Here is a 26,709-nt window from a genome sequence, read left to right as displayed (position 1 = left end):
ATGACGGAAACTAACATTACAGGCCTGCAGTGCTACAGGTCCTGGAAGCACTGTGAGAGCAGGAGCTACCTCTTACCGTAATGCCTCAAAAGGTTGACAACATGAATCCATTTTACCAAAGTGTTTTCTTGACTGATGTAGCTGGATGACAAACTGCTGTTTGGTATCATCCCTTTGTCACTGTGTTTTTGCATAGAGAGAAGCTCAATGAGCCAAAAAATGAGAAAATTTTTCATTATTATTTGTGTACTTTTTTGGCTGATTGGGCTTCTCTCACAGCAGAAGGGGGGGTTAGCCTGAATAGACGAACTGCTTCACTACAGCCTTTTCAGAATTATAATAAACAAGAAAATGAAAGATACTTGAAAAGATGTTCCTCCTAAGTAGTAACTCCAAAATATTGTATGACCAAAATATTGTGGTCAAAATATTGTGACTACAAAAATATTGTGGACCCAAATAATATTGAAGATAAATATATTTATATTATATGTTGCATTATGTTTTTGTTTCATCATTTATGTAATCATTAAATCTAGCTGTAATTATTTATAAATAAAATTATAGTAAGTTTCTTATCAGGTTGGTGGATAGCATTCGTTATAATTATTTATTAATTAATTTGGATTCATTAGTGTGATATATTTTGTTTGTTTTTAATTTGTTTACATTTTTAACACATTTTAAACTACTTGTTAAATATTATTGTTGGGGTGTGGTCTATTTTTGGGTGGGAGTTGGGTAGCTATATTTAGGATCGGGCTTGACAGTGTGCCTGTCCCCATACAATGATGTGAGAATCACCAGGAGAGGGGCTTTAGTTCCAACCACAGATTTGGGCAGAAATTCTGTGCTTCGACAAAAAATGTGCTGTCTTCACAACTATAATAATTTTGTTTATTTATCCATCTGCTTGAGCTTGAACTTTCAGGGGCACACACATGGCACTGCAATGCTACTAAAGTCTCTTAAAAAGCGAGATAATTAATGGTGTTTTTCTCTGGCAGCAACACAGATGGGGGAACGGCAGTCATTAACCTATATGGATGTTTAGGTCTGGCTTGGCAGCGCAGCTGTCATTTGACCTTTCAACTTACACCAATATTATTCTACATTTCTTTGCCTCCATACATACACATATCCATTTCCATGCTATTTACTTGTAATGGTTCATATTCACATTGCAAACGCATGATCAATTATTGCTAATTAATGTGTAAATTGTTATTTATTTGTTTACAATAAGGTTTTGAATCATGTAATACATTTTAATTTTGGTTGTGCGGTTTATTGGTTTGGTTGTGTAGTGTTAAACCCATATCTAAAGGCCAGGTCCTCTGCAGATGGGGCTACAGACAACACCAGACTGATTTCAGCCAAGTTAGGCCTCATCCTTGAGTAGTAGGTTGAGTCCTGAGGCACAGTGAGCACACTGCACACATCTCTGCAGACCAGTCAAACTTAGGGCAGTGAAAGCTGCAGCCACAGCTGCTACCCCAGTAGGGATCAGCTGTCATGACAGCAAGACTAAGGCTGCAATGGAAGCAGGAACTATAGGAGGGATTACAAGTATTACCACAGTAATGGTCAATGCCGCAACTATGATTGCCATAACAGCAGTGATACCAGTAGCAATGACAGATGTCACCACAGCAGGGACACCAGAAGTGCACATGTTGTGGACCTGGCCCTTTCTGCAGAGTCACCTCCAAACATTTCGCATTCACCCCTCCTATTTTTGATGAATTTGTTGGTCTTAGGATGCAGTGCACCTTACTGCTAACCAGTGATAAAGTCTTTGTGCAAATTACCTAAAACATGGTAAAATTGGCACATTTAGTTTACTTGTAAGTCCCTAGTAAAGTGGTACTACTTGTACCCAAGACTTGTAAATTAAATTCTACTAGTGAGCCTGCAGCACATATTGTGCCCCACACCTAAGTAGCCCAAAATGTGTCTCAGTCCCGCCATTGCAGCCTGTGTGCAGTTTTGAACTGCCATTTTTACCTGGAAAAATAAAACTTTTAACAGACCTAACCCTCCCTTTTTTATACATACATGTCACCGCTAGGGTAGACCTCAAACAGCCCATTGCAGAGTTAGACATGTACTTTTAAGTTTTTCATTTCTTGGCAGTGAAAAACTCCTAAATTAGATATCACTATTAAAAGGGCTACCACTGTCAGTGCCTTACAGGTGTGCGTTCTGGGGCCCACCTTGTCCCAACAAAGCCCGCAACGTCCTCTGTAACAATCTTCTATAGGTGACCCCTTGTACCGAGAGGCCCATCTTACTTAACACCCTGCAAAGTTGCAGCAAAATCCATTGCACACACTCTACTCTGGTGGCTTCATTGTTGTAGTCACATCACTTAGCGGTAAGTGCATTATGTGTGCTGTGCATAAGTAATAGTAATTGTGTGCCAAATTCACTATAAATAGCAATCCATGTTTCCTTTCATAGCTTATTGGACTTGGGGACTTCATTTCCTAGTTACCCAGTCGGCAGCCATGTTGGGTGTGGCTTGACCTCTGATAACGCGTCCAGCCCTTATAAATTATCTGTACCTGGACACGTTCGAGGTCGGTGAATCTTTTAACCGAGTCGGGCTCTCCTCATCCTCAATAGTCGAGTCGCTCAAATCAATAATCAATAACTGTTGTAATTGGTCATTAATACTCAATTAATAGATCAATACAACACATCAGAAATCAATAACAGTTGGAATTTCGGCGCACCATGACCTTTCAGTCATGAATAACCACACCAGTTTTTTAAAAGTTAGTGAATTTATTTCCCTATATTAACAAAGCTAGCACGATATATGTGTCTCAAAACCAATTGATATATGTATATGAACATTACTAGCTGTCCATAACGGCGGAAGAAACGCAATCTACGCAAAATCTGAATAATGATACACTCTGTTATAGCAATGCAAATCACCAATGTGACTAACTGTATTTGACTAATTGCGTACATTCGGTCAGCATAACAAGATTTCAATTCTTCATGATACATTGAATGAATACCTCAACTAACCTCTAATTAGCATTGGCATGTGGGACTTCATGCAAAACGAATTTAGTCAACACAAATTTGGAAAACTTCTAGCTAGGATCCTATCAAAATAGCAGTTGGTACCTAAAAGGAAAAACACAATGCATAATACATTTATCCTTTCATATTTACCAAATACAATCAGCATTCAAGAAAAGTCTTCGTCCTTCAGGTACCGGTTGATCAGCATGGGGCAAATTTCAAAGGGGCAAAGTTAAGGGCAAGTTTCCTTGCAGCGGCAAGGAGAATAGGGCAAAGTTACTGCATGGGCAAGACGGGGGCAAATCAAAGTTAAAGTCTCTAGGGTGAGAATTGTCAAAGTCTCTTTCTCTCAGTTAGAGAAAAGGGCATCAGGGTATCGTCCAAAATGGAGTCTGGCATCAGGCTTCAAACTGGCATCGAGGAGAATGGCTGACTTCTCTTTGTCCGGTAGGTTTAAGTAAGAAACATTCCAAATTCTGTAGGGTCTTCCATTGGAGGGTTCATAGGTTGGCTTCAAATTGTCCAATCAAAAATTGTCTTTTACTAGCGCCCATTTATGCATACACTGTCCTTGGCGCCTTGGAACACAAATTGTATCATGGTTTGCCAATTAATTTACTATCTGTACCTTCATTGTCCGCACCTGCAGAGACTGACCTTGTATCAAAGGGGATGTAACCGACCTAGCACGAAACCTTGGAGATAAGTGTACCAGCCAGTTTCTACTGGAAAAATACAACTTCAAGCAAGAATATATGTTTCATTAGTTCAAGGAAAAAAATCACGCAGTTAGAATTTGAAACCAAGCAACTAGGCCAAAGCCTGTACTAAATTTAAGCTAAGCAAAACAGTTTTCAAACAAGAAATCATGGCATACATTTGCGATTATGACGGATTAGTACAATTTTAATACTTCATGATTAATAAAGCTCGTTTATAATGATGGCGAACTACCCCGAGGGCACAATTTCCCTCGTACATTATTTTGTTAATTTAAAATCACACTTCAATATATATGTCGGTTACACGGTGTACATGAATATATGTCAAACCTTCTTTTCTGCGTCATCACCTCTTATAGGCGGCCCGACCTGTGTTTGCTGCTTACTATTCAGAGGAATTCCTGGTGTTCGGATGTTGAGTTCCACGTTTCCTGTGGTGGCCTTTGGCTTTCGGGCGCAGTCTTGACATCGCTCTCCTAGCAGAGTTTGCTCTCTGCCTTGCAGCATCGGAGCACTGGTATTTCTCTTCCTGGTTTTGGGGGATTCTCTTGCGGCTCCTGCTGACTTCCAGAATTCCATAGAGTCTTGCCGTTCCTCACAACATACGGAGCAGGTCCTGCTCCGCGCGGTGAGCCCATTCTTTGGGAAAAGAACAAAAGCTTATTTATTTAACGACCACTGTGCAGTGTGAACATTTTAAAACATAATTGCATCTCATTTTGGTGATGCGCTGGTTATTGGTTCTCTTAACAAATCATAGTATGTTTGTGTGACAGTGATGCATTGTGAACCTTATCAGAGTGACTATCATAAACATAAACAGGTGATTGAAGTCACCCGCTGTTGGGTAATTTATGCAGTGTGACAGGAATCATACCACTTTTATAAGCAGTGTGCAGTTTTTTGCTCAATATATAGATAGGTATCCTGAAAATCTTTTATTGTGAGCATTAACATCTTCCTTGACAGATCTCCTTCCCAGCAGTCAGCTTCCCACACCCTTCCCCTCACCTGGTCACCCTAATATTCAGCACCTCTACGGTTTTCTGAACTGGGGCTACCAGAAGGTGGGCCCTAAAGGACATTGTGTGGATTCTGAAGAAGATGGCCACTTTAACAACCTCTCCTGTAGGATAACATTGGGTTGCCTTCTTACATTGAATAAGTGATAGCTTTAGTTTGGGAACAGGAGGATATGTTGTGGTGTTTAAGGAAGTATAATTTAAAACACTCTTTAATGGTAAAGTCCGATTTTAAGTCACAATTCTGAATATGCCATTTTTAGAAAGTTGACATTTTGTTGTCCTAATCATTTCGTGCCTGCAAGCTGTATTCTGGGTCACATCACTAGATGTAATTTGCAATTGGCCATTGTCTATTCCTCTTCAACAGAATCACAAAGGAGGGCTGAGTATTGGTAGACTAGACCACCTGAACTGTTGGGAGTGGCAGAGCTGTCAAATACAACGCTTGCACTTCAAAGGAGCTGCCTCAGCACACACACGTAGAACTTCACACTAGCCTTTAGTAACTCTAAACATCCTGGAACCAGGGCAGGGAGAAAGGAACTTCAAGAACAAGATGTTGGGGGAAGTCTTTGGGCCTTCAGACAACTCTTCAGTACACTCCTGGTCCTGTGGCTACTACAGAAGAAAGACTGTCCTGCTGCAAGACAGCTCTCCCGCTGCCTGCACCAGCCCTGCTGAGAAGGAAAGAAGGAAGACTTGACCTGCCAACTTCAATCCAGGCTACCTGAAGTGACTCCAAGGGTCAGCTGACTGACCTCCTGTTCCAGTCTGTAGGGACATTACATGCTCCAGAGGCCTCCCTTTAACTGTCCAGCTGGCTTGCTGCAACTCATTCTGCCTGGATCTGCATTTGAACCCATCTGAGCCCTGCTGGCCTCTGCAAGAGTTAGTCCCTGATCCCAAGGAGGCACCTCTCCCGGTCCTGGGCCCTTGGTTGGCATCAGAGTGCACTCCTCTGACCTCCTCCTCTGAAGAAGAGAAATCCTAAGGTTTTTATCTCTTTGCGATGGTGAACTGGCCTGGTTGCATCAAGATCTTGCGACCTGCACTGGCAGCTAATTCAAAACTCAGGTGAACCCAAAAGTTCGTGCTACAGTGACCAACAGCAATCACCGGCAATGACAGATCTTCACGTTGCGCTACAGCATCAGTAGTCTGCTGTAAATGGCAAGGTGAAGCTCCAGCAATGACCATTCTCGATGCCTGACAGTATCTTCTCTCCACAGCAATGACCATCCGTGACGCCCAGTCTGCTGTTCGTCCAGCAGCGCCAACTGTCTGCTATGCTCTCCTTTCTCCTCATGGCCACCTTCACCGCAAACGGGATCCTGCCACCAGATTTTGGGAAGGTTACGTTTTAAGTGGGACTCCCTGAATCCAGCCCACACTCCATCACGGTCAGCTTTAACTTATGAGTTTACTCTGCTCTAGCATGACCATATAACTGAGAGTGTGACTTTGTGTTTTTAGACGCTATATAAATCTTTGAAATTGCATATCTGAGATTTTACTGATTGGATTTTTGTTGTTTTGGTGTCAAATAATTTGTAAATGTTACTCTATTTTTTAAATTGGTGTTTTCTTTTCTTGTGTTGTGTTTTCACATTATTATTATTTGTGTGGAGCATAAATGCCTTACACCTAGCCTGTAAGTTACTCCTGACTGTTTTTGTACCATGCTGGAAAAGAGTTAAGCACAGGTTAGTTTAGTGACTTTTGTTGTTCACCCTAACAGGGATTGTTTTCTTGCTTGAGCAGGGTTCCACTCCCTTCAATCAATAAACCCATTTCTCAAAACAGAGCAATGACAGGGAAGCAGAATTGACAACAATGGTCATCACACTCGGGGCCAGAACAGCAACTGTAGCTGCCAGTGCCACAGGGGAAACATGAATGAGGACATTTGCATCCATAGCTGCCAACCCAGCCATAACCGCAGCTGTGATGGCAGGATGGCCAATGGTAGCAATAACAGCTGCCATATTAGTAGGAATTATAAAGGCACCACAGTACCAAAGAAAGTAGCAGCTCCTGCTGTCACACAGGCAGGGAAACCTTTAGGAACAACAGATGTCTCTATAGGGGCCAAACAGTAACCGCATTTGGCAACCACAGCAGTGAAGCACATCAACAGCAGATGCCACAAAAGCTAAAACTACAATTGCAGCACAAATACAGGAAGACCAGATATTATTCCAAGACATCAGGGCCTCCTATCACAACACGGGCAAAAGCATCAACCACAGTTGCAGACAAAGCAAGGATAACTGCTGTTTCACCTGCTGTCAGCTCTGGAGTGACTCAAATAACCATGCCTACTGAGATGTAACCACAGATTTTACCTGTCACTGTAGAATCAGCATCTGTACAAAAGCAAGAACCACATCAGTGACCACACTTGCCTTCACAGAATGGCAGATCTCTTGGCTTCTTTGAGCCGAGTGATTTTGCAACATTTAGAATTGTGTGGCTTTTAGTTTCAACTTAAACACATGCAGAGCTTGTAGCAGAGCAGCTAACTGTAGTTTTGCTACCAGTGGTTATTGATAGTTTTTGTCATCATAACTGACACAGGCAGTATCACTTAATAGAAGAATTGCTTCAATCTGAGGTTAAAGCTCGTTTGCACCCAACCTTTTTTGTGTGACCTCACTGGTATTGGACAGGGCCTTTTTGAAATAAAAATGTCTGTAAATGTGAGAGCAGGTTTAATTTACTCCATTCCAAAGGTATCTGTAAAACAAATGGAAGCCCATACAGAATTTAAGCACAGGGTTGCAGAGACGTACAAAAATAGACTTATGTGAGAAAAAGTGCATGTAGACCCCCAATATGTGCATGTTGGGAGTAAATATGCATTCTATACAGTGCCTTCGCACAGTCAGCGTATCACACGTGCCCTAACTACAGACTCCCTTTCTGCAGCATCACGACAATTATTGCAATGGGCACCGTAGACCCCAGGTTATGAAATGCGATTTTGTGTAAATTCACGATTTATTCCTTCTTACAAAGGTATTTTATGAGTAATATCTATACGACTGTGGAATATCTGTACTTGTGGTGGAGATTCAGCACAGAAAAAGATAAGACAGTCCTGTCTTTTTATTTTGTGGCAAATGCTTGCAATACAAAATAAAACACACACTTTTTGCGCCGCATTTGCCTCGTTTTTTGACGCAAAAACGGCGCAAACTTGCAAAATACCGTTGTATTTTGTAGGTTTGCGCCGTTTCGCGTCAAAAAGCGGCGCAAATGCGGCGCTAAAAAAAGTATAAGCCTCTTCACAGTTTGCCAAGGCCAGTCCTGTTGGCTTTGTCAGTGCTTGTTTACCTTTCCTTATCATGATGAAAAGCAATCTGGTAAAAATTCCAGAGACAGACGCCGTCTAATCTCTCTTCAGTCTACTTTACCTTGTGCAATTGTTGAATTAATTAAGCAATATTTACACCGTAGCTTAGTAACTTCAGTACCTGGGGCTAGCTGGGGGAGTACATCCTCCTGAAGTCAATGAACTGAGTACTATTACAGGGAGTAAATAGTTCATGTTATTTGGAGGGGAAGAATGCCAAAGGGAAGTTGTTAATATTCTTTTTTGGGAGCCTTGTCATGAATTTCACAGGCTTTCCTCTGAAAAATGCGACAAATGATTTGTCTGTTTTCTACCATTTACACGTAATAACATTGTGATCTATTTTGACATTGCTGTCAGATAAGTCGCTTTTGGTTTTAGAAGTTTATTCTGCGAAAACAAAGCACACAATAAATAAAGACTCAGGCAACGAGGAAAAGCTAAACCTGTGCCATTGTACGTTTTTAGGAGGAGCATGTTCACTGTAGCCTCTTTTCATCACATTGTATTTGCTCAGAGCATATACGCCCCTTCCAACGTTTGCTTTCTTTGTGTGTATTTAGCAACATACAAAAGCACTGCTGGAACAACTTGAGCTAATGGAAGGGATGTCATAGTTCTGGGCACTTGTTCAAGTGAGCGAATCATTAAAATACATTAGGGTCAGGATGTTTTATAGCGCTGCGTGATGCCAAGGATCCCATTTAGCCGCACCAGTAGCTCCTTCTCAATTCATTTCTGCCTCTAGTGCCTCAATGTCTTATCCACTGTCCTTTGTGCATGCAACTACATTGAGATGGCCCAACATAGAATACACTAAATTGTAATTATAGAATATCATTACGGAGCATAACACGGTAAGCACTTCGGTAAAGGTAGTAACCCTACATCTCACCCTACTCCCTAATCAATAACCTTACTCAAACCGTAAAGGTAAACATAAGTCGAGCCATAAGAAAAGTGAGTGTGCCTCCTGTGTTAAAAAGTCTTGTTTTATGGTAGTGGGAGACTGGTTCACAACAAGCCCGGAGACAGAAGTATCTTTTTAGGGGGGCATTGCCCCCCATATGACCAAGCAATAAAGGTGTGCAGTATGGTTTCAATGTTTTACAAACACTTGTAGAGAAAAAGTTGTAGTATGCAAGGTTTTAAAGTACACAGTGCTTTTAGTTTATTATTTATGTGATTGGTGGTTCTTCTAAACATCGGTTCTCAGAGTATTGTGGTACAAGAAGATTGAGAACAGAACATCGAAAAGATAAGTGCATGTTGGGAAGTATAGACTTACTATTCCTAACTCCACATCTACATGCCTTGAAGATATATACGTGGTGTACGATATAGAAAATATATACTTGCTTACCTGTCGATATTTTTGATTCAATATCCTGTTCTTGATGTTCTGTGCCATAAATACCCTGGTTGTGTTATTCAGAGTGCGTCCAATGTGATTCTATATCAAGGAATAGATAGATATTTTTAAGGTACATATTAAAGCCCTACCTGGGACTTTGTGCATCAGGAAATCATCACACCCGGAAGTAAAGTTTTGGAATTTATATCTGCTCCTTAGAGTGCGGAGTTTACAAATTCTGCCCAAATTTGTAAGTTAAGTCTCAATTTAACGTGCCACTAATTTACAGAGAGAGCTTGAGGCACATCTATCAAGGACATTTTGGAAAATTAGTGGCAAACAGTTTGTTTGAACAAACTTGCAACAGTGGTGAAAACTAAATAGAACTATGTAACAAAAGGTGGATAGTTCAATGACATTTGATCAAAAGGACTAGTCATAATTGAATAGATTTGAGCCTATACAAAAGCATTTCTTCCTCCGACACTGTCCAGCAAGACAGGTAGGCATAGGTGATTGTATGAGCCAGCAGTAGGTCAGTTTGAGGTCTGTGGCCTGGCTGACGACACTAGTTCCATCTCCAGTTAGAGGAGTTGTAGAGGTAGCACTGCCTTTAAGGCTCTGAGTGGTGGTTTTAAGGGTTGCATCTCGGATCCAACCCTGAGATAATCTCTCTCTTTGATGCTGCTTGCATTGTACCCTCCGTTTGCATTCCTCTGAGTCCTATGGACAGTCTCCTCTCTTTTGCATGCATTAGGCTCCTTGCGCAGAAAATGCAAGGTGGCATCCTCTGCGTACCTGACATTGCTTGGACAATCATGCACGTTTCTGAATGACGAAAGTAGAGAGCATGGAAGCCTGTCATGTGTACTAGAAATGGAAAATATTTACTTGCAGAGAGATTACTACATGTGCAACGAAAATTCAAGCTTCACTGTATGAAACAGTAAATAGAGTGTCATATTTAAGTGTTTCACTATATTCATTTCTTGGCCTCTCAGCTGTGACTGAGAACTAGTGTTGGTACCACCTTTCGTATCAGCCCCTCACTCACCACACTGTTGCATCCCTCAGGGGTCAATCATTTCTCTAATATTATTTAACCTCACCCTGACACCCTTACCAAACTTTTTTAAATCATTCAGTCTCACCTGTCTCAACAACAAAGATATCACCCAAATCGTTTTTAAAATGGATGCCCTGGAAGGCATCTACAATTTAAAACGTAATGAATGCCATCAGGCCATAAACAAATAGATGATGAATAACCATCTAAAGCTCAATATCACAAAGACAAAGATTGTAACCTGCGGAAAATGGCAAAAATACCAGCCTACCCCCATGTGGCCTAAGGAAAATAAGGCCTGAACAACAATATCGAGAGAAATCAAACACCAGCAATAACTATTGATTTAGACCTATACTTGATACCACATCTTAACAACATCACAGAGTCCCTTCTTCACAACATTATGTTGCATCTTTTCATCCATTGAGTACCAAAAGGAACTGCAAGCCATCTTCATATTAGTAATCTACAGCTTATACCTTGGCACACCCAAATTCATCATATGCACATTCAAAATGCTGTTGCAAGACGTCCCCTCTGCCTTTACCCAAGACAGCACATGACTCCAGTCCTGCAACCACTCCACTGGTATAACTTGAAGGGCAATGTTCAAGGCACTCTGGATTGTCCACAGAGCCTCTCAAGGAAAGTAACAGCTACACCCTCAAGTTAAAAGCAAGCAATATAAACAAAACAGGACACAGTGCACCAGGCTTGCACCACTTATCATCATACCACCTTACCATAAGAAATACACAGGAGGCACAGCTTTCTCAGTACAAGCCTCCAAGCTATGAAATTCATTTCCAGCCAAGATTCAAACCATTGAGCAGCAGATATACTTCAGACCACAGCTGAAAACACGGCCATACACTAAGATGTACCGGCTTCAATGGTAGCCCAGCACCGGCACTGTGTGCCAATTTACCAGCCATCAACAAATGAACAGGCATGGAATAACTAAAGGAATCTGTTGCACACTACTGGTCAATTGGAGGACTGTAATCCAGCACACAACTTCAGGTCCCAAATATCTACACATTACGGCCTTTTCTTTACATCACAATGACACTCAGACATGGGATGATAGTAACAATGCCCATCCCAGCAGATCTCTCCACTTCTCTCTCCCTCCAACAATGCCAACATAGGCCCACAACTAAGGGGTCGATTATGACTTCCGTGGACGGAAAAGGCCATCCGCCGAAGTCCCGATGGTCAGATTGCCGCCAGTGCGGCTGCCTTCCCGCAGGCCCCATTAAGAGTTTCCCGCTGGGTCAGAGGGCGGAAACAGTGTTTCCACCCGCTGGCCCAGTTGGAAATGGCCTACAACATTGACGCTGGCTCATAAATGAACCGGCGGCAATGCTGTAGTGCATAGGGTGCACCAGCACCCATCCCGAAGTTCATTGTCTGCAAAGCAGACAGTGAACATCGCAATGGGGCTGGCCAGGAGGTCAAGTGCATGGACAGGTCAGGGCCCCCCCTGGAGCCCCCCTGCACCCCGTCTCCGCCAGCAGTTACATGGCGGTGCTACCATCATGTAACCGCTGGCAGAGAAGGGTGTAGTAATCCCCAGGGCAGTGCTGGTTGCAGCGCAGCCTTGGTGGGTTAGGGCCACCAGCACCGCCAGTCCCTCCTATGGAGGAAAACTGGTGGTGCTGGCAGTCCTACCGTGGTGTTACCATGTGCTAATGTGGTGGTTGGACTGCCCCATTGGCGGCGGTCCTACCTCCCATCGTGACCCTGGCGGTCTTAATACCGTTATGGTCATGATGAGGCCCAAAATGTCTGATTGGAAAACCCAGTGCAGTACCCAGCTATGCAGAATATATATCATAAGCAATGACATAAAGGGACCAGCAGAGTTGTTCAGATTTGCCAGCATACTTGAAAATCATAAACTGTGCATTTGTGCCTCTCACAGCTAGCTCATCATCCACCGCACTGCTACAAGCTGAGTCCAATAACACAATAACTGTACCTCAGTGGTCATCACATATAACATGAAAACACTACCCAAGTAGTAATTCAAAAGAAAAATAACACCCTTCCTACTACACAACCTATATGTTGTTGCTTGCTGCCCATGTAGATAAGACCTTTGGTGCCCCACATAAGGATATTAAGCACTATAGAAATGCTACAAAACAATGCAGCATTTGTCATTTGTGCATCACCAAGATTTGATTTGATCCTATTCAAATCTTTTTCCATCACATTTTAGAATTAGAAAACAAAGGACCAGGGGCCATATGTACAAACACTTTTTCCCATAGACACAGAATGGGTAAAAACCTTTGCTACATCTGGCCCCAGATGTACTAATATTAGGAAAACCAATTTCCTAATTAAGATTCTTTGCGATTTCAATTAAGAAATCGGTATTCCTCAAATTCTTTTGAATCAAACTCTTTTGAGTTTCATTAGTGATTCCTAGTGGGTCACAAATAGACCTACCTCATGCATATTAATGGAGTAGGTCACAACCCATTAGGAATCACAGCCATCACAGGGATGGTGGCCTGCTGAGGGCAGCAGACCCCCATGTCTGTGACTTCTTTTTAAAAAAGCATTTTTTTTCTTTTTTAATGCAGCCCATTTTCCCTAAAGAGAAACTGGATGTCTTTAAAGCCTCCTTTTAAAAAATATTATTATTTACATTATCAAAGAAAATAGGGCTTTTGGGGGCCCTTTCTCCTTTGCAACTGGGTTACCAACAGTTTTAAACTGGTGGTAAAGTATTACTGTTTTGCGACCTGAATTTGGTCATAAAACAGTAATACATACCATAACAACTCGGCATTTAGAAGGGACGCCATAATCTTGCCCCTTCAAATACCGAACCGCGAATGCAAAATGCAGTTCAGTTACAAGTTACTGATTTATATTTTGCATTTTATACATTAGAAAAAGCATTTTTCTAGGATCAAATGGCCCAGTTCTGGAATTGGGCCATTTGCACCTCGAAAAATGCTTCGTACATCCGGCCCAAAGTGTGCTTCATTGTGCTTTCAAACCGGCTGATTTATTTTGAATTATTTGTACAGTTCATTTAAAGTTATTTAGGGCCATATTTATACTTTTTGACGCAAAACTGCGCTAACGCAGTTTTGCGTCAAAAAAATTAGCGCCGGCTAACGCCATTCTGAAGCGCCATGCGGGCGCCGTATTTAATCAATGACGTTAGCCCCCCTGGGGGCATGGGAGGGCACCTCTGGGCTCCTTCAGAGCCCACAGGTCCCTTAATGCCTGCCTTTTCCAGGCGCTAAAAAACGGCACGAAAGCGGGCGTACGTAATTTTTTTTGACCCGCCCACTCCCGGGCGTGAATTTTGCCCGGGAGTGTAAATACGGCGCACATGCCTCGGAGTCACTTTTTTAGACGGGAACGCCTACCTTGCATATCATTAACGCAAAGTAGGTGTCCACGCTAAAAAATGACGCAAACTCCATGGACTTTGGCGCTGGACGCGTATAACGCCAAAGTATAAATATGGAGTTAGTTTTGCGTCGGAATTGTGTAAAAAAAAACGACGCAATTCCGGCGCAAACGGAGTATAAATATGCCCCTTAGATTTTATAGTGTTGTAGAAAAAGTGACATCCTACAGTCTTTTTTTTGCAATCCTGATATTGTCACATAGTTCACTTTACAAAATTCTCTCCTTTTGCAATCAGACAAAGAAAAGTAAACAACATCTCCATGTTAAAAGATAAGCAGCAATTTGTCAGAAAATGTGGCCTGACATTTTAAATGCACATCATATGTGTCAAGATAAAAACAAAATGTAAAGGCACATTTACTACTCATTCATCTTCTTAAATACCCCTGCAACTGTACACTGAGTTTTCATTAGGTACTATGGCAGCTGCCTGGGTCTTTGGGGGGAAGGAGGACATAAATTAATCTAGGCTGGTCCAGCCCTCAAATGCTGTAGCTAAGGGTGCTGGTTCACAAAGAAAATGCCTTGCTGAGAAAATCTTCTACTTCAACGAGTCTCCTGCTGGTATCTTGCAGGACATTTCATTAAGAAAGCATAATTTTGATACATTTTGTGAAAAGAAACCATAAGGTTTCACTGAGTCAGCCCAGCATATTATTATAAGATATTTGTCTGAATGGATGGGATCATTTTGATGAAAACAAATCTGCTGGTGCAGCAGTGTAATGATCGTCAAAACTGAATGCAAGCATGTGCCATGCTATTGTAGCACTCTCTACCAGTGCTAAATTTGTAGAAAATATAATTTCCAGGACCCTCCTTAGGAGGCCATTGGAGTCTGCTCCACTCACTGCCCAACCTGCGCTGCCAGGGACCACACCAATACAACCAGTAACCATTACACCCATACAATTTTGACAATTCAGACTACTCCAGACCCTCAAAGCTATAAGAATGGATTGGGTGTCAGGTATTTAAATATTTTAGTATATATGCTGATCTCTAACTAGACAAATAGCACCACCATGTGGCAGACTGTCATGCTGGTGTTTACAATTAAGTGCCGGCACTAAGCACAGGAAACCACGGGATCAAATTAAGCACTGTGCGCCACATTTTTTTTTCTATTTCAGAAACAATACCCCAAATTAGGGCTGTGTTTCTAAAATAGACAAAACACAATGTCCCTGGTATGCAAGGACATTTTTCGCTGTATTTTTGAGCCATTGTTAAGTTTCACTGTTCAGGTCTGCCATGCATTGCTTTGACAGACTGGAGCAGGTAAAATCTGCAGCAGGAGTACCACCCTAAATTGGAGCAAACCTCCTGCTGAACTAAAGGTGACCGACCAATGATTGACAGTCTTCCAGCACTAACTGTGCACGGCAGAGCTAGTGGAGGTTTACACTGGTGCACAATTAACAGATGACTACACCTAAATGTGAAAAAAAAGAAAAGGGGCCAGGGGACGGACACCCTGACTCCTTACCTCTGGTGGTGGGGTCCCAAAGGGACCCCCACAAGGCTACAAAGTTTTTTTTTTTTTTACGAACAGAGTTGTGGTGGATCCGCCGTAAAATCAAAAAAAGAAATTAAGCGTGATCTCCCGTGTTCTTTACTATAATGCCCTGGGGTGGGCCAAGTCCAAGGGGGCATCTGTGTAAAGAAAAGCAGGGGGGTGGCTCGTGGCCCCCTTCCTCTGCCCTGGGGACCGCCAGCTCTCCAGGGCTCATTATTTGTATGCTGTGGCCATGTGCCCTCCTGCTGCCCTGGGGAACACCACCTCCCCAGGGCATTCACACAATAATATGCAGGGGGCCCTGTGGCCTCCCACACCCGAGGGCCACCACCCCAGGGCAAATTGTAATTTATTTGCCCCCAGGGCTTATTATTTATATGCGGGGCCACGTGCCCCCCGCTGCCCTGGGGACCGCCACCTCCGCAGGGCTTTGTTGTAATATGTGGGGTGGGGTGGCTGCCCAGCTCCCTCCCGCTGCCCCGGGTACCACCACCTCCCTGAGGCATTCACGTAATAATATGCGGGGCGGTGGCTCCCCTGCTGCTCTAGGGACAAACACCCCCTAGGGGAAAATATTTAAAACAAGAAGGGGGGTCCCTTTGGGAACACCATTAGCCCCAGGGACCACCACCCCCTCCCCGGCCAGCTTCACGTTGGAGGTGCCGTGTGGCCCCCTTCTTGGAGCCACTGATGGCCCTGGGAACCACCACCCTTCAAGGCCAGCTCCTGCTATGTCCCAGGGTGCCCACCCCTAGGAAATAGCTGTTTGCAGCTGCAGCCATGCCACAGCAAACAATTTGGGTTTTGACTGTGCGACCTGCTTTTTTCGATGAATATATATAAATACATTATTAGCACCAACAATGCACGTCATAGTAAACACAGTACCAAAAATGCACATGTCCTAGTACTACCAAAAATGCTTGTGGCAGAATAAACACCACACCCCTGTGCAAAGATTACAATCCCTGAAGACAGTACTGGTGCTTTTATCAGAAGAAGCACAATATATAGGGGCTCATTATGAACCCGGCGGTACAGACCGCCATGCCGGCAGCGCCGGCATGGCAGACGCAAACCGCCTTATTATGTACACAGGGAGGGTGGCCTGTGGCGGCCCTCAATCAATCAATCAATCAAGTAATTTATAAAGTGCGCTACTCACCCATCAGGGTCTCAAGGCGCTGGGGGGGGAGCTACTGGTCGAATATCCATGTCTTGAGGCGTTTCCTGAAAGTCAGGAGGTCCTGGGTCTGGCGTAGGTGGAGTGGTAGGGAGTTCCAGGTCTTGGCGGTGAGGTGAGAGAAAGATCTTCCTCCGGCAGTGGTGCGGCGAATGCGGGGGACAGAAGCGAGGGCGAGGCTGGCGGAGCGGAACTAGTGGATGGGAGTGTGGAAGGTGAGTCTGTCATTGAGGTAGGCCGGACCTGTGTTGTGGAGGGCTTTGTGTGCGTGGGTGAGGAGTTTGAAGGTAATCCTCTTCGATACGGGTAGCCAGTGTAGTTCTCTGAGGTGGACAGAGATGTGGTCGTAGTGTGGGACGTCGAGGATGAGTTGGGCGGAGGTGTTTTGGGTACTTTGCATTTTCTTTTGTAGTTTGGCTGTGGTTCCTGCATAGAGTGCATTGCCGTAGTCCAGTTGGCTGCTGACCAGGGCGTGGGTGACTGTCTTTCTGGTTTCAACGGGAATCCACTTAAAAATCTTGCAGAGCATGCGAAGGGTGTTGTAGCGGGAAGAGGAGACTGCGTTGATCTGCTGAGTCATGCTGAGTGCTGAATCCAAGATGATTCCCAGGTTTCGTACTTGAGCGGTGGGTGCAGCTCCTAGGGAGGTAGGCCACCAGGAGTCGTTCCAGGCGGAGGGGTTGCTGCCGAAGATGAGGATCTCTGTTTTGTCTGTGTTTAACTTGAGGTGGCTTGATTCCATCCAGTTGGCGATGGTGTGAAGTCCATTGTGGAGGTTGTTCCTTGCGGCCCTCCACCCACTGCTAGGCTATTGCCGACAGGCAGCCTGATGATGGCGGATATCATTATCCGACAGGGCAGCACTGCAAACAGCGCCGCCGTCCGGATAATAATCCCTGTTTCATCCAGCCTTTCCCTGGTGGGTTCATCTGCCAGGGAAAGCTGGCTTAAGGGGCGCTCCGGTTATGGGCAGTGATATATGGTATAATAGTGATATAATCCGATTTATGGGCAGTGATATACGCGACGGGTGCTGCGGCACCCGCTGCACTGAGGCATTGACCACGGCTCTATGTGGAGCCTTCGGCAATGTCCTGACCCTGCATTCTGCTGGGCCAGCGGGCAGAAACACTGTGTCCGCCCGCTGGCCCAGCAGAATGTTTGTAATTCAGCCGGTGGGATCTCAAGGGGGCTGGCGGTCTATGAAAAGACCACCAGCATGAACACGCTGGGGTTTCCTGCTGTGTTCATAATGAGTCCCATAGTGTATAATCAGACATTCATTATTGCCAGGAGTGCACATAGTGCAATAAACACATTATCAGAGGGGCCCAAACACTACTCTGAATACGCACATCAGGAGAGCATTTCCCCAGAGCATAGGTCAGGTCCCAAGAAAAATGCACATATCACTTCATGGTATTCTCCACAGCACTGGTGAGTACGGTCTGTTACCTCTATCAGGCGAGGAGCTCCTGTGCTCTTCTCATCCCCAAGTCTGCACTGCATGGGAACTCCTTCTCCCCAGGTTGCTTCTCCTACTGAGAGTGCAATACTCCTGCGTGTCTCTCGGGAGAATGCGGGGAGAGTTTCCCCCAGTCGCTCTTTTCTTCACGAGTGGCGGGGAGAGGTCGGGACAGCAATGCGGCTCCGGCACAGACTTCATTTGGTACAGAGGCGCTCCTGCCAGTCCATCTATTTTCCTCTCCTTCAACTGGCTGAGGCTGCCCGCAGAGGTGAAGCTGCAGCCTGCGCATCGCCCGGCTTCCACTCCATCTTCTGGGGGTGGTGGCAGGGATCGCACCCGCCAATGGTACCTCCGTGGAGTGTGCTTTGTCCGCGCTGGTTGAGAGGTTGTCGGTGGGCTCGTTTCCTGCTTCCTGGCATCAGAGAGGGGTTGGGGCACATCCACAGGGATACTGGCCACTTTCCCTGCGAAGGGCACCAATTAACAACAAGCATTTTCAATGCAACGGGTCTCGCGTTTGCTCATGTTAGAGCTGATAGCGTTGTAAACTCCTAACCCGACTTTTCACCTATCGGCAAAAGTGCATTTATGTACGTAACACGAAAAAGTGCAATTACCTGTGTAAAGCACTCGACTTCTGCCAAGCAAAATTGCACTAGGGAAATAGAGAAAAAGTAGTCCACGAGCCGGACAGAAAACAGCGAGCCTCGCATGTTTTCTGTACTTGGTCGATGCACTTGAGGAGAGCTAGCCACCGGAAAAGGCATGACGTATGCATGCCTTCGACTAATGAAAGCAAGCAGATTTTAATAGGCAAGCCCACGAACCAATGAAAAACACTGACGTGACGTCGACAGGGCTCCGAGCCCTTTTCTAATACCTAAAGCGTCTCACTGTGATACGAATGCGCGAGCGCATGCGACGCAGGCTCGACCCTAAAAAGCGCTTCTCATGCGCACAACAAGGCAACCGCAAAACGCTCTCCGGGCGCTTACTCATTAAAATAAACTGCTCCCCATTGCGCTACAGAAAATAAATGGCAAAGCACCCCTTTGTGCTGGGAGGCACACAAAGCTACCGGTGACAGAGGAGCACACCACCCAGCCCCTGGAGACAGTCAAAGGAAGCACAGGGCGGTAGGGCCCAAACAAGCAGGCCAGCACAAAGGGCTGCAGTCAGTGGCAGTTCCTCCTAGTGACCCAGCAGGTCACAGGTCAGTACAGCAGCAGCCCAAGGCAGTTCCTGGCAAGGGCCTTCAGCAACATCTTGTGTACAGATCAGTAGTCCATTAGTGTCTCTCCTACATGGCGAAATCCCCTGTACTTATATTCAGTTTTGCACAAGCTTTCACAAAAGGGGAGAAGGGGTTCCAATCAGTTCAACAGTTTCTAGGAGTGTCCCCGCTCTCCTCCAGCACAGGCTCCAGACATCAGTTGGGGTAAAATGAGCCCTTTGTGTGAGGCCAGGGCACAGCCTTTACAAATGCAGGTGTGCCCCACCTCTCCTTCTCTCAGCCCAAGAAGACTATTCAATATTCAGGTGCACCTCTGTGACACCTCCACCCTCCCTGTGCACAGGCTGTCTGAAAAGTATGCACAAAGCACAGCTGTCACTCTGCCCCAGACGTGGATTGGAGTCAAACCGCAAAACACCTGAGTCATAAGCACAGAGAAATGCTCACTTTCTAGAAGTGGCATTTCTATAATGGTAATAACAAATCCACCTGCATCAGTAAGCAGCATTTCTCACTACCGTTACAGTCATCCAAACATGCCTACACTACCCCTCATAGGTTAGACAATATAAGGCAGTGCATTTCCAATGCAGTTCTATGAGCAAGACAACACTCAAGGCAGTGAGAAACCAAATAGGCTGGTTGTCACTACCAGAACAGGCCACACAACCAGGCACATGTCCTGCCTTTCACATACACAGCACCCTGCCCATAGGGCTAGCTAGGGCCTACCTTAGGGGTCACTTACATGTAGTAAAGGGGAGTGCCAGGCCTGGCAAGTAAATTTAGGTGCCAGGTCCCTGTGGCAGTAAACTGCTCACACAGGCCCTGCGCTAGCAGGCCTCAGACAAGTTTGAAAGGCTACTAACGTGGGTGGCTCAAGCTGCACTGCAGGCTCACTAGTAGCATTTAATTTGCAGTCCCTGGGTAAAGAGATACCACTGCACAAGCGACTTACATGTAAATTAAATGTGCAAACTTTGGTGTAAGTCAATCTTGCCAACTTTAGAAGGGAGAGTACCCGCACCTTAGCATTGATCAGCAGTGAGAAAAGTGCTCAGAGTCCCAGAGCCAACAAAAAGAGGTCAGAAAAAATAGGAGGAGGAAGACAAAACACTTGTGAATGACCCTGCAAAAAAGGGCCTGGTCAAACAGTTGGGGGGTTCCAAAACACATTTTCCCCAATCATTTTTCCATAGGGTCTTTAGCCTGCAGCCCACACCGCTGAATGGAATTACACCAAATTTGCCAGAAAGTTAGAGCAGCAGAGTCCCACAAAAAAGATAAGGAAAAAGAAAGGGTCCAGGGTAGAGACACCCTGAGTCCCTTGCCTTGGTGCAGGGGTCTCCAAAAGACGCCGCTTTGGCTAAGAAGCATTGTTTAAAAAAAATACATTCTCATAAAAATTCATGGCTGGATCTGCAGATTTTTCTGAGATTAGAAAAAGAAATAAACTTGGTCTCCCACGTTCTTCATTTCATTTGCCCCCCGGTGGACAGGGTCCCTGGGGCATTTGGGGCTAAAAAAAAAGGAGAGGGTGCACAGGGCTCCCCTCCTAGGGCCTATTGCAGCCCGGGGACCCGTCACCTCCCCGGGGCAATAACGAAATTGATTAGGTAGGATGTATGGACCTCCCCAAGGCCTGGGGACCACCACCACCCCTGGGCTATCATTTTTGTAAAAAAAAAAAAGGAGGGGGGGCCACGCGGACCCTCCTGAGTGACCCCATAGAGGTGCCCCTCCATATTCTTTGCAGAGGGGCCCCCTTCAGTTTTGTTATGCCACTGCCGTCTTGTCACCCTTCCATGGTAGCTACCAGTCTGACAGTCAGTTCTGGTAGCCCCGTGTCTAGGGGCCAATATCAGGCAGCACTTCAAATGCTCAAAGGTTTGCCCACCAAATGTGAAGTGAGGGGAACTTGGGAGCCCTAGCAGTACCAAGAAGAGCACCTGGTGGCTTGGCATTGCACAGAAGGCTGGTCATTGTCCTTAGGACAGGCTAGACCTTAGTGCCTATTAGAAAACTTGAGTGTTTGGAGCTCCATTGAAGACAATAGAGTGCTCCTGGCTTCTAATGACCGGTAGAAGCCTGGAGCTCTAACATTCCAATGTTATCGTTCACAACCATTGCTATGAACAAAGACCTTATGGAGCCTGAGGGGATTTAAATCTTTAGAGCCTTTGTTTTAGTAATTAAAACATTCTGCCCTCTAGAGGCATAAGGCTGTATTGAAAGTGGTCTTCATAAATAGAATACCTGTGGTCTGAATTAATTGCCAAAACTCTGATGTTAAGAGACAAGTACTTAAGAACTTCACAGACACCTAAATGCCAAAAATCGCTAATTGGGAATTTGCGGTTGAGTTGAGATCCCTGTAATCCGCATGGATCTAAATTCTGAGATACCCCCTTGACGAAAGAAACTTGACACCACAAGCAGTAAACTTGTCCAAATGCTGCTACGGGACTCAATCATTCCTGTGTAAGTCTTTTAGAAATTAGTGGCATGTTTCACAAAAAATGACCTCCCACGTGTACGGCTTTCCACCTTTTTGGGACTTTTGGAAGCTGTTGACAGTAGCAAGTTTCCAGCCTTACTCCTGGAAAAAACTATAGTGAATTCTGTTCAGCCATACAAAAATATGCCAAGGGATATTTTTACATGTGAAAATTGTCAGCATCTGTGTAATTGCCATCCTGGTATATTTAACTTACATGAAAATCCATTATGAATACAAACTCAAGTTTTTTTTATTTGGAAATGGTTTGCAATCATAAATAACGATATTTTCATATAAAAGTCTGACTTTAAAAACATGAAATGCATTTATAATTGAGCACTAAATCCCTAATGCTGTCCTTCACTTTATCCGACAGCTCATTAAACAGTCATGCCATCGCTTGTGTCAGTATCATGGACACATGAGCGGGTGAATTTAAGAGTTTAAGGGGCATATTCATACTCTGTTTGCGCCGAATTTGCGTCAAAATTCGGCACAAACCTAACACCATATTTATACTATGATGCCCGACCCCACAAACTGCAAAATTCAGCAGTGTGCGTCATTTTCTGGATGCGGGAATGCGACATGCAAGGTAGGCATTCCTGTCTAAAAAATGACTTTAATGCCTTTGCGCCTTATTTATACTCCCACGTCATTTTGACTCACAGGAGTGGGGGGGCCTTAAAAATGGCGCACAGGCTGATGTGCACCGTTTTTTAACGCCTGGTTAAGGGCAGGCGTTAAGAGGCCTGTGGGCTCACTTCCATGGTCTCTGACCATGGAAGCAGTCCACAGGTGCCTTTCCCTGCCCCCAGGGACACACCCTGCCACCCTCGCCCACCCCTGGAGGGTACCCATGGACGGGGGGACCCATCCCAGGTACGTACAAGGAAGTAGAAGTAAGTATAATTTTTTTTTTTTTTTAAATGGCATGGGGGGCCTAACTTGGGCCCCCCTACATGCCACTGTGCCCAATGGCCATGCCCAGGGGACAGAAGTCCCCTGGGCATGGCCATTGGGCAAGGGGGCATGACTCCTGTCTTTGCTAAGACAGGAGTCATTTCAATGGGGGTTGTGCGTCAAAAAATGGCGCAAGTCCGGTTAGAGCCATGATTTTTTACTCTAACCTGACTTGCATCATTTTTTGACGCACAACCCCCATTTTTCCCTACGCCGGCACTTGCATAATTTTTTTGACGCAACCCAGCGCCGGCGCTGGTTTGAGTCAAAAAGTATAAATATGGGCCTAAGTATCTGCGGAAGTAAGAGCACTCTCTGGCAGTCTTCCTGTTGTTCCTCTGTAGGATTGGCAGGATCTGACTCCCTTCCCTGAGTTGTCCTTCTTCTTAGTGGGTAGCAGGTGATGGATGGTCATTCTCTACACATCCATCTGTTCTCATGAGCATCACTCTTAGCAGAGCCCAAAGACCTAACCCAGGTCCCTTACTAATTTACAGTGACTGACCCTCACACCGTGTACCCACATTCATCGAATGTGACAGCAGATGGTCATCACCCATGACAAGTGCACACTTCGACTCTCTTGGGGATTTACCCCTTCACCCCTTCCAAAGCATCACCCTTCTAAACAGCCAATAAACACTGCCCACTGCCACTTTGCACTAACTCCAGATTCATGTTCCTGCAGTTCAGCGGCCTCGAGTGTAGATTTTCATCTGTGTGTGATTTTTTCTCCAGAAAGTGACGGAATGATTGTATTGCAGAATATCTTCTACAGAAGAATAATCTGACAAATGTTGATTCTTAAACATCGTTTTCAAAAATATCTTTACAGATGATTTTTTGTTATTGCCTTCTATGGGCTGATATTTCTCTAAACGTTAGAGCTGCAATAGCATCATTTTTTTGGAGCTAAGGTTGCACTAAGGCGCTTTTCTGCCACGCCATATTTACAAAGTGATACACCGCTTGCATTCCGCCACTTTGCGAACACTTCTGCCACATTATGCCTGCGGCAGGCACAGTTTATGCAAAGAGGGTGCTCCGGCGTAGGGAGGCCCAAAAAAATGGTGCACTGAAATTTACATTTCACATTTCACTGTGCCATTTTTTCCATCATTTTTAAAACCTGCTCAGAGCAGGAGTTAAAATGACACACCCATTATATTCAATGGACCTCCCTGTGCTTTGCTGCACTAGCATCAACATTTTTGATGCTTGTGCAGCAAAGCACCACCATGGGGCACTGTATTGTAAATACGGAGCAACCATGGTGTTGCTGAGTGTCTGTAGGTGGGGTGCAAGTAAAGTGGCACATCATCTATGATGTGCCTCTTTCTTGTAAATATGGCCCTTAGGGCCATATTTATGCTTTTTGACGCAAAACTGCCCCGGTGCAGTTTTGCGTCAAAAATATTACCGCCGGCTAACGCCATTCTGGTGCGCCGTGCAGGCGTAAAATTTATACTTTGACGCATGGCGGCGCGAATCACAGGTGGGAGTCATTTATTTTGACGCACACCGCAGCGTCAAGTCGTAAAGCAAAATGACGCAAATGACTGTGGGTCGATTTACGACCCTGCAAACCGGATATGCATCCTTTTTTGACGCAATAGCTGGCCAGGAACAGGAAGGCAGCACTGCAGACTGGAGGTGGGAGTCCAGCACACCAGGAGGCCCTGGACCACATGGAGGAGATGGTCGCAGCCGTCATCCCTGAGGAGATCATCACAGGGATTCAAGGACAGGACAGCGCAGACTACCAGGAGACAACACACATGCAGGGTAAGTCGCATGGGGAATTGAAATGCACTAATGTCAACTGCAACCGGGGGTGGAATACCTACTACACATTGCATGTAAGTCATCATATACATGGAGTGGCATGGGTAAAGGGGCACGGCATGGGGGCATGGCCTGCACAGACAGAAGCTGGGGCACACCATTACACTACACCAACAACAGTCACATGGGGGCATGCTGTCATGCCAACGATGGAGCAAAGAGAAATCCACACAAGGAGGGAAGGCCACAACGTCAAACTGACATCCCGGCACACGTCAGCCACCATACCCCCCACATTAACTAGGGCCCTCTTAACAACCTCTAGCCATACCGACAACTGGAATGTAACTGCGACAACAGTTGCCACTACCACTTCCGCTCTGTGTGCAGCTCAAGTAGCCAATGGCAGTAACCTCCCCATGGATCATACACACCTAAATTAGGGGGTTGAGGATGACAACTTCAACACCCCTTGAAAAAAGACAAAGGCCCCAGTACTGTCAAATGACAATGCCCATAGTTGTTGCAAACATCAGCCAATGTCAACAAAAATAGGAGCTACACAGCACTAAGGACATACCCATGCTGCATATGTCAGGGTCCATCCTGTGCCTGGGTCACAATGTAACATCCCAAATGTCATACTGCTCAGACAGCAGCATTGAGGGGGTGGGGCACATGTAACTGGTCACTGGCATACACCTGCACAGTCAGAGGAGGAAATAGGACACTGCTATGACAATCAGGGTAATCCAATGTACCACACAGTCCCCAACATCAGCAGTACACATTACCAATGCCAACATCCATAACGTGTCATAACATTGCTATGCATAGGATATGCTATATGTCAAATACATTTAAGTGGATGTGAAAGATCAGAGATTGGGGCAGGTCCAGATTGTTAAATGTACTACCAGTGCCATCAGAACACCCACAGCCAGTGAAAGGTCTCACCATGAGAATGGATGTAGACGGAGGGTTGAGTAGGACAAGAAGGTGGCAATTCACTATTTGGCCAAAACCAACACCTAGAAGAGATGATGCTGACAAGTCTAATAACTTAATAACATATATGTGACATGCAGGTGGGCCATAGGCCTGGGAGAATGCCCATCTGAAGGACTGGAGCAATAAACACGAAACAAGATCACAATGTGAATTCATCACAAGGCAGGCATGTCAGATCACTCATACCACAACACAGACACACTAATTGTACCCTGTTTCATTGCAGAGGAAGATGGATCTCCTGCGGATATGCCTGTCCCAGATTACCCTGATGACATGGATGACGAGCTGACAAACATTCCCCAGGAGACTATCCAAAAGGTCCTTGAAACCCTCCAGACCCCACCTTCAGTCACAAGAAGGAGCACAGAACAAGCAGCCATTGCAGAGGATCCACCCACCACCCCAATTGTAAGACCTGCCAGCTCCAATACAGCTGAGGACTCAGACGAGACAGGCAGCAGCTTTGAGAGAATTGTAGTTGAGGTACAGCGGGAGCTGGCCAAGGAGGTGCGGGTGGGGATGCAAACTATGGCAGCCAGCCTAGAGAGGGTGCGTTCGTGCATGATGTCACCTGCAGATCAGGCAGCAGCTATGCAAGCCCTAACATCTATCTTGCAGGAACAGCGAAAAACCCAGAAGGAAATCAGCACAGCTGTAATACAGTTGACCCAACACCTACAACAGCAATCCTATCAACGCGTGCACGAATGCAACATTGAACCCCTCAGGGCCGACCTGGATGCCTACCATCGTGATGTGGCTGCTATTCTCAAGAACCAGCAGATCCTCCTTGCTGCAGTACTGCCCTTAAGACCTTCACAGGTAGCAGCGACCGGGATGTCTGACTCCACGTCTTCTAACACTGAGGTGTGTGTTGCCCCTTCACAACCACCACCACCAAGAACAGAGGAGGCAACACACACATCAGAAGAAGAAGACATGGAACAGATCACCTTCACACGGAAAAGTACCCGGAAGCACTAGTCCCTGCCACATGGCCAACTATTACCAAGGTCCTGCGCTTTGTAACAT

At 45.2% G+C, this 26,709-nt stretch overlaps 1 long non-coding RNA gene across 1 annotated transcript in view; it reads right to left on the bottom strand.

Annotated features, from left to right (window-relative positions):
• Window positions 1-2,776: 2,776 nt before the first annotated feature.
• The window catches only part of LOC138247414 (uncharacterized), a 94,190-nt gene continuing 70,257 nt past the window's right edge, over window positions 2,777-26,709 (bottom strand). Inside the window, exons 2-3 of the long non-coding RNA XR_011194495.1 lie at window positions 9,508-9,597; window positions 2,777-4,403 (exon numbers count right to left, since the gene is read on the bottom strand). This is a non-coding gene — a long non-coding RNA (uncharacterized lncRNA). The remainder of the gene's footprint in view (window positions 4,404-9,507; window positions 9,598-26,709) is intronic.

The sequence above is a fragment of the Pleurodeles waltl genome, chromosome 7 (genome assembly GCF_031143425.1).
Source record: "Pleurodeles waltl isolate 20211129_DDA chromosome 7, aPleWal1.hap1.20221129, whole genome shotgun sequence".
Classification (NCBI taxonomy): Eukaryota; Metazoa; Chordata; class Amphibia; order Caudata; family Salamandridae; genus Pleurodeles; species Pleurodeles waltl.
Note: the sequence above shows the minus strand (reverse complement) of the source record. Positions and strands in the feature narration are given on the sequence as shown.